At 44.6% G+C, this 6,956-nt stretch overlaps 2 non-coding genes across 2 annotated transcripts; one reads left to right on the top strand and one right to left on the bottom strand.

Moving 5' to 3' along the window:
- Window positions 1–2,095: 2,095 nt before the first annotated feature.
- TRNAI-AAU (transfer RNA isoleucine (anticodon AAU)) lies at window positions 2,096–2,169 on the bottom strand. The gene has a single exon. It is a non-coding gene; the product is annotated as a tRNA-Ile (tRNA).
- Window positions 2,170–5,401: 3,232 nt separating this feature from the next.
- TRNAT-AGU (transfer RNA threonine (anticodon AGU)) lies at window positions 5,402–5,475 on the top strand. Its single transcript has one exon. It is a non-coding gene; the product is annotated as a tRNA-Thr (tRNA).
- The last annotated feature ends 1,481 nt before the right edge of the window (window positions 5,476–6,956 follow it).

The following is a 6,956-nucleotide window of genomic DNA, read 5'->3' as shown; positions in this document are numbered from 1 at the left end:
CCAGCCTAAGGGCAGGATTTACGTATAGTAAGTATGTGATTACAATAACATCAAGGTTGTTTTCACCTAATTGCAGGATTTATTTTATCTCAAAGTAGAACTCTCAGAGGCATTCCCAGAACTGGGGTTAATCAGAAGTCAACATGGTGGATTAACATCCAAAATAGAGTGGCTTTCAGCCGGGCATGGTTGCAGTTGGCCAAGATCATGACACTGCACTCCAGCCTGGGCAATAGAGCTAGACTGGTAGCTAGCACACACACATACATACATATATATAATATTCATGCATGCACATCTTTTTGTACTCTGTTACTTAGTATTATTTCCTTCATATTTTTTCACGAGAGACAGCAGATTGCCATAGTGAAGAGTGAGAGATTAATAAATATTTATTGAAATTATATGTAATGTCCTTTGATCATTGTACAGCTTGGGAGCCCATATTCAAACCTCTTTGATGATCATATGGTCTAGGAAGGAAAGTGCTTTGTTTACGTTACGAGATAAAATTAAGGATAGCATCTTCACCATCCTCTTTCCTAGGATGAAAAAGCCTGCATTTTGTACAGTGTACAAGAAGAATCTAGATTCAACTCCTGGCTAGTAGGATCAACTCATTTGAAAATAAGCTCTATTTTTTTTTTTTTTCAGACAGAGTCTTGCTCTGTCACCTAGGCTGGGATGCAGTGGCACGATCTTGGCTCACTGGAGCCTCGGCCTCCTGGGTTCAAGCAATTCTCCTGCCTCAGCCTCCCAAGTAGCTGGGACTATAGGTACCTGCCGCCACACCGGCTAATTTTTGTGTTTTTAGTAGAGACAGTGTTTCACCATGTTGGCTAGGATGGTCTTGATCTCCTGATCTCGTGATCTGCCCACCTCGTCCTCCCAAACAAGCTCTGATTTTAACAGTGTACAAAGTTGAAAAGTGCAATTTAACACATCTAAAATACATTAAGAAAAAGCATAAACGCAAAACAACGAGTAAATAACTAAGCTCTCTTTTGTGTGAAAAAGAGGAACAAATAATCAATATAAATGCAGTATTTAAATAAAGAAACCCAGTACGGATATACGAAAAATTAAGGACAGAGTTTACCTATAGAAGGTGGTGGTAAGAATTGAGCTGATGAAGAGTAAAAATGGAAGGAAAGGCTGGGCTCCATGGCTCACGCCTGTAATCCCAGCACTTTGTGAGGCCTAGGCGGGTGGATCTCCTGAGCTTGGGAGTTCAAGACCAGTCTGGCCAACATGGCCAAACCCCGTCTCTACTAAAAATACAAAAATTAGCCAGGCATGGTGCTGCACGCCTATAATCCCAGCTACTCGGGAGGCTGAGGCAGGAGAATCGCTTGAACCTGGGAGACAGGGATTGCAGTGAGCCGAGATTGGGCCACTGCACTCCAGTCTGGCCTACAGAGCAAGACTCTGTTTCAAAAAAAAAAAAAAAAAAAAAAAAAGATAACTTTTTAATATGCCTTTTTAAAGTTTTTTTAAAAAAATGTTTCTGCTTTGTATAATAATAAGGTGTTTTTATTTTTTACAAAACTCTTAAATTAGAAAAATATTTTTAAAGGTGTGTATCCTGTTCTTGTTGGAATAAGTGTTCAGAGTATATAAAACAAAGATCTTTGTCATTGTTATTATTGAAGTTTTGGGAATTTTTTCTATCTCACTTTATAATCTTGTTTTCTCTTAGACTGAAAAGAAGAAAACCGAATGACCCAGCATGAATGATATAAATGGTGGGTGGTTTTACATGTGTGTGTGTTTTTTTTTTTTTTAGGTAATCAAATAATTCAGCATTTTACTCCAAGAAAACTTCCCCAGGCAGAGGAGGACAAGAATCACAAGAGCCTCCAATCGTACCTCTGCCACTGCAAGGTGCCTTGTAAGCCCTTTTGTTTTGTGGGTATGCCTTGGAGGGGAGGGAGAGAAGCTTCCCAGACCAAATTACCTGCTCTTGAGTAAGGGAGGGCGCACCAAATTCACCAACTCGTTTTGCTGGCGCAAAGTTAAGCCTGGAGGAACACACAGTTATACGTTTGGTAGACGTCTGGGATGGGATACCAGCGGTAAAACCACAGTGAGTAATTGGCCCGTACGGGGATCGAACCCGCGACCTTGGCGTTATTAGCACCACGCTCTAACCAACTGAGCTAACCGGCCAGATGACAGGATGGTGTACTTCCATATTATAAATTACTATCAAACGGCATGCTTTATTGAAATTTATCTTCGAATAGATAATTACATTCATTTTGTTTTCCACTTTTCCTTCACCCGGGCTGGGAGTGGCGGAGCTCCACACTGAACACCGAAGAACCCTGTTTATTACGGGGAAACAGCTTTTCTTATCCTGCTAATTCTGATCCGAGAAGATTCAGGACAAGGTTCCCAATCCGGGCTTCCTTCCTTTTGCCTGGGGTGAATCCGAAGTTGCATCCAAGCTTGATATCTTGGCCAACGGATCAGGGAACCGTTGGCCCACGGAGCCGTCTCATGGTTGAAAGGACGCGGCTCCCGAGTGAGTGGCGCAGTGTCCTCTCTGTTCTTGGAGACCCTTCAGGACAGGTCGGCTTTTCCCGAAGGTTTAGGGATCCGGGAACTGCACCCTCTCCCCGCCTAGCCTTGGGTGGTTCCTCTGTCACTACGACCCTGAAGTCTCAGCGGCGCGTCCCAGGCCTGTGACGCTGCGCTCAAGAAAGTCACACACTTGCCGCTGCAGTTCCCGTCACAGGACAGCTAGTGGCGCTCGAGAGCGAACTGGGATCCCCTGAGGCAAAAGGACGGTGGAGACAGCTTCTCTTGAGCATCTGACCTCGCCTCGTCCCTGGCAGAACCAAACCCCCCAAACAATAATAGGGATTACGGAGTCAGGGCGTTTCCGGAGTAAGGGCCGTTATCTGCAGGGGAGAGAAATCCTACGATCTGAAAAGGGAGGAGGCAAGGCAACTCAGACAACTCAGAGGAAGCAGGCGTGAAACATTTGCCCCTGCGAGGTGCCCCGCTTCCAGACGGAGCCTGATCCTCCTGCTGGCAGGTGACAACACAGGGAGGGGCCACTGGAGCAGCTAATCATGATTTACTGTCTGTTTTCTTGACAAGATTCTACTTTTACCCTCTTCCTACCATGACTGTTTCTGTTAGTTAAGGGTAATAATATTTTCAAAAGTTAATTGGCCTATGTACATTTTAATGCGCTCCTTATGCCCTCCTCCTCTATTTACACGTATATGCATATACGTATTTATATATATGTAAATTGTAAAGTCTTATCTTGGATATGCACTATTAGAATATAATGCGTTTAATGCTTTATATTCATGTCTTTGCCTTGGAAATGAGAATCATATCCTTTGACTAGCCAAATTTGCCATTTATTTTCTAACTTTACATTTCAACTCTTTGATTAGGAAAAATTAAAATTAGTTTAACATCATCAATAATAAATCACCTTCCTGTCCTTCAGCTCCTTTCACTAACTTTGTACTTTTTTTTTTTTTTTTTTTTTTTTTTGACAGGGTATCGCTCTGTTGCCCAGGCGAGAGTGTAGTGGCGTGATCTTGGCTCACTGCAACCTCCGCCTCCCGGGTCAAGCGATTCTCGTTACTCAGCCTCCCGAGTAGCTAGGATTACAAGTGCACGCCACCACGCCCGGCTGATTTTTGTATTTTTAGTAGAGACGGGGTTTCATATTGGCCAGACTGGTCTTGAACTCTTGTCCTCAAATGATCCGCCCGCCTCGGCCTCCCAAAGTGCCGCGATTACAGGCGTGAGCCACCGTGCCCGGCCTGTACATCATTTTAATCAACTAGCAGTTGTCTTCCTTTGTTTTGTTCTGTAGTGAAATGCTCAAAGTTTGTGGCACAGATTATTATTATCATTATTGTTTTACTAGGACACTTGTTATGGTAAATGATTCCTGAAAGACTGGGCCACATTTAGACTTACTTTGACCTCAAGAGACCACCGTAGGCATCAGTCGCTTGCTTTTTGTCATCGGTCAGTTCCCTAGGAAACAGACACTGGGATGGAGATTTGTGTGCGGGAAGGTTATTGGAAACCCTCTCAAAATCAGCATCTGTGAGAGGGTGAGGTCAGCAGGATTGAGAAAAGGCAGAAGCTGAATTCAATACAGGTGCAACATACGTCCGGCCCATCTCACAAGTGTGTATAAATCTGGAATGGTTCTTCACAAATGTCCTTAATTATAGTGGGGAGGCGGGAAGGGCAGACCTATGAATTCCTCCATCAACAGTCATTGGATTTGAGCTGCTCCAGTGGTGGAGTGTGACTTGGAGCAAGTGACTTCCCTTCCACTGAAGGTAGGTCCCAGAGTCGGACCCAGATATGAGCCATCAGTAGTTAATATTCCTGTCGTTGAGGAATGAGTGCCACCACCTGGGGGAGGGGGAATCTACACTTGATCTTAGTCAAAAGGCCGAGAAGCGATAGGAGGGGGGGATCTGATAGATGCAGCACATATCCTCGTAGTTCTTTTCCTATAGCAACCATGTGTCAGATATGTGTTAACCTTCCACCAATAACCCCTGCTTCTCCACACTAACAGAGAAGAGAACAGGTGTGGTTAAAACAAAATGATGGTTAATAAAAAGCCAATTCATTTTTCCTTTGAGATTCAGCAAAATTCCCTACCTGGCCACCAGAGCCTATAGTGAGTCTAGCGCTCTCCATGTTGGGACAACTTTTTCCTTCCTTCCTTTGTTTCTTCCTTCCTTCCTTCCTTCCTTCCTTCCTTCCTTCCTTCCTTCCTTCCTTCCTTCCTTCCTTCCTTCCTTCCTTCCTTCCTCCCTTCCCTTCCCTTCCCTTCCCTCCCTCCCTCCCTCCCTCTCTTCCTTCCTTCCTTCCTTCCTTTCCTTCCTTTCCTTCCTTCCTTTTCTTTCTTTCTTTGAGACGGAGTCTCGCTCTTGTCGCCCAGCCTGGAGTGCAGTGGCAAGATCTCGGTTCACTGCAACCTCCGCCTCCCGGGTTCAAGCGATTCTCCTGCCTCAGCCTCCTGAGTAGGTGGGATTACAGGCACCCGCCACCACGCCGGCGAATTTTTGTACTTTTAGTAGAGACGGGGTTTCGCCATGTTGGCCAGTCTGTTCTGGAACTCCGGACCTCAGGTGATCCACCCGCCTCGACCTCCCAAAGTGCTGGGATTACAGGTGTGAGCCACCGCGCCCGGCCAGGACGACTTTTCAAGGGGAAATAGTCGTTTCAATCCAGCCCATGTGTTAATCCTTTCAAAATAAAGTTATTTGGTTTTCATTGAGACCTGGATGTCTATTTTTGTTTTGAAGCCGTCTAACAAACTAGTTGCTGGGGTTGCTTCTAATTATAGAAGTGTGAAATAGTTTTCAAATAAATTATAATTCAGGTTTTGTTCAGCTGTGGCTCCGTGGCTTAGCTGGTTAAAGCGCCTGTCTAGTAAACAGGAGATCCTGGGTTCGAATCCCAGCGGGGCCTGGCTTTCTGTACACTCCACGTTTTGTAATTTCGCCTGGTGCAACTGAATTTACCACCAATAAATCCTGTAATATTCAGGCTTTTAAAAACTTTGCGAGAAAGCAGTGGAGATACAGCGCAACAGTTTCATGACAAGCTTTCATGATATCTTTAAGACACAGTATTTGTCCTATTGTAAGGCTAGGTAGCCTAACATAGCTGAGGTTAGCTCCTTTGCCCTACCGTTTGAGATCAAATGATGCAGATTCAACAGCTTTAGAAACAGGCACTTTTGGCCGGGCGAGGTGGCTCTCATTTGTAATCCCAGCACTTTGGGAGGCCGAGGAGGGCGAATCACCTGAGGTCAGGAGTTCGAGACCAGCCTGGCCAATATGGCGAAACCCCGCCTCTACCCCAAACACAACAGTTAGCTGGGCGTAATCCCAGCCGTAGCTGTAATCCCAGCTACTCCGGAGATTGACGCAGGAGAATCGCTTGAATCCGGAAGGCGAAGCTTGCAGTGTGACGAGATGGCGCCACTGCACTCCAGCTTGGGCGACAGAGAGACCTCGTCTCAAAAAACAAAACAAAACAAAAAACAAAAATCCTCAACGCTATTGGAATAGAGATGGCACTCAAAACGTTTTTACAATAGACCACTAATGACTTTTCTAATTTTTTTTTTTTTGAGACGGAGTTTAGCTCTTGTTACCCAGGCTGGAGTGCAATGGCGCCATCTCGGCTCACCACAACCTCTGCCTCCCGGGTTAAGGCGATTCTCCTGCCTCAGCCTCCCGAGTAACTGAGATTACACGCATGCACCACCACGCTCGGCTAATTTGGTGGGGTTTCTCCATGTTGGTCATGGCTAGTCTCGAACTCCCGAAGTAGGGTGATCCGCCCACCTTGGCCTCCCAAAGTGCTGGGATTACAGGCGTGAGCCACTGCGCCCGGCCTTAAACTTTAAATTGATTACCGTAATAGCTATTCCTCTTTGAATGATTCTGGACTTAGGATAACACCAAAGTTTCTGAAGAGACTGTGATATCATCTTAAATAATTATTAATGACAAAACTGATAAACTATTAATAATAGACTAGAGGCGAATAAAAAATGCATTTTAATATCTGAAGTCTTTTCTAGGCAGATTTTCACATAAAAGATCTGAGAAAAACACCAAACCCTAAAGAGTAAGGTGTTTCTGTCTTATCTGCTCTGTTTCTTTGGGTATTCTAAGACATATTAATTATGTGTCTATCTTTACTCACATAGGTACATATTCTTTACTCAAAAAGACTTTCCTTCTGCAGGGGCAAAATGCCACTTTTCCTAGGATCCTCAAATGGACAGCTCTGTGTGTGTGTGTGTGTGTGTTTGTGTGCGCGCGCGCACTCTCTCTTAACGTAAGCCTTGTGTTGCCTTAAGCTAACTATGTGGTTCGTTCTTCTTCATGTCCAGGTGTTAAATCCTGATATTGAGCACTAAATAAACTTTACTTTAT

The sequence above is a fragment of the Chlorocebus sabaeus genome, chromosome 17, assembly GCF_047675955.1.
Source record: "Chlorocebus sabaeus isolate Y175 chromosome 17, mChlSab1.0.hap1, whole genome shotgun sequence".
Lineage (NCBI taxonomy): Eukaryota > Metazoa > Chordata > Mammalia > Primates > Cercopithecidae > Chlorocebus > Chlorocebus sabaeus.
Note: the sequence above shows the minus strand (reverse complement) of the source record. Positions and strands in the feature narration are given on the sequence as shown.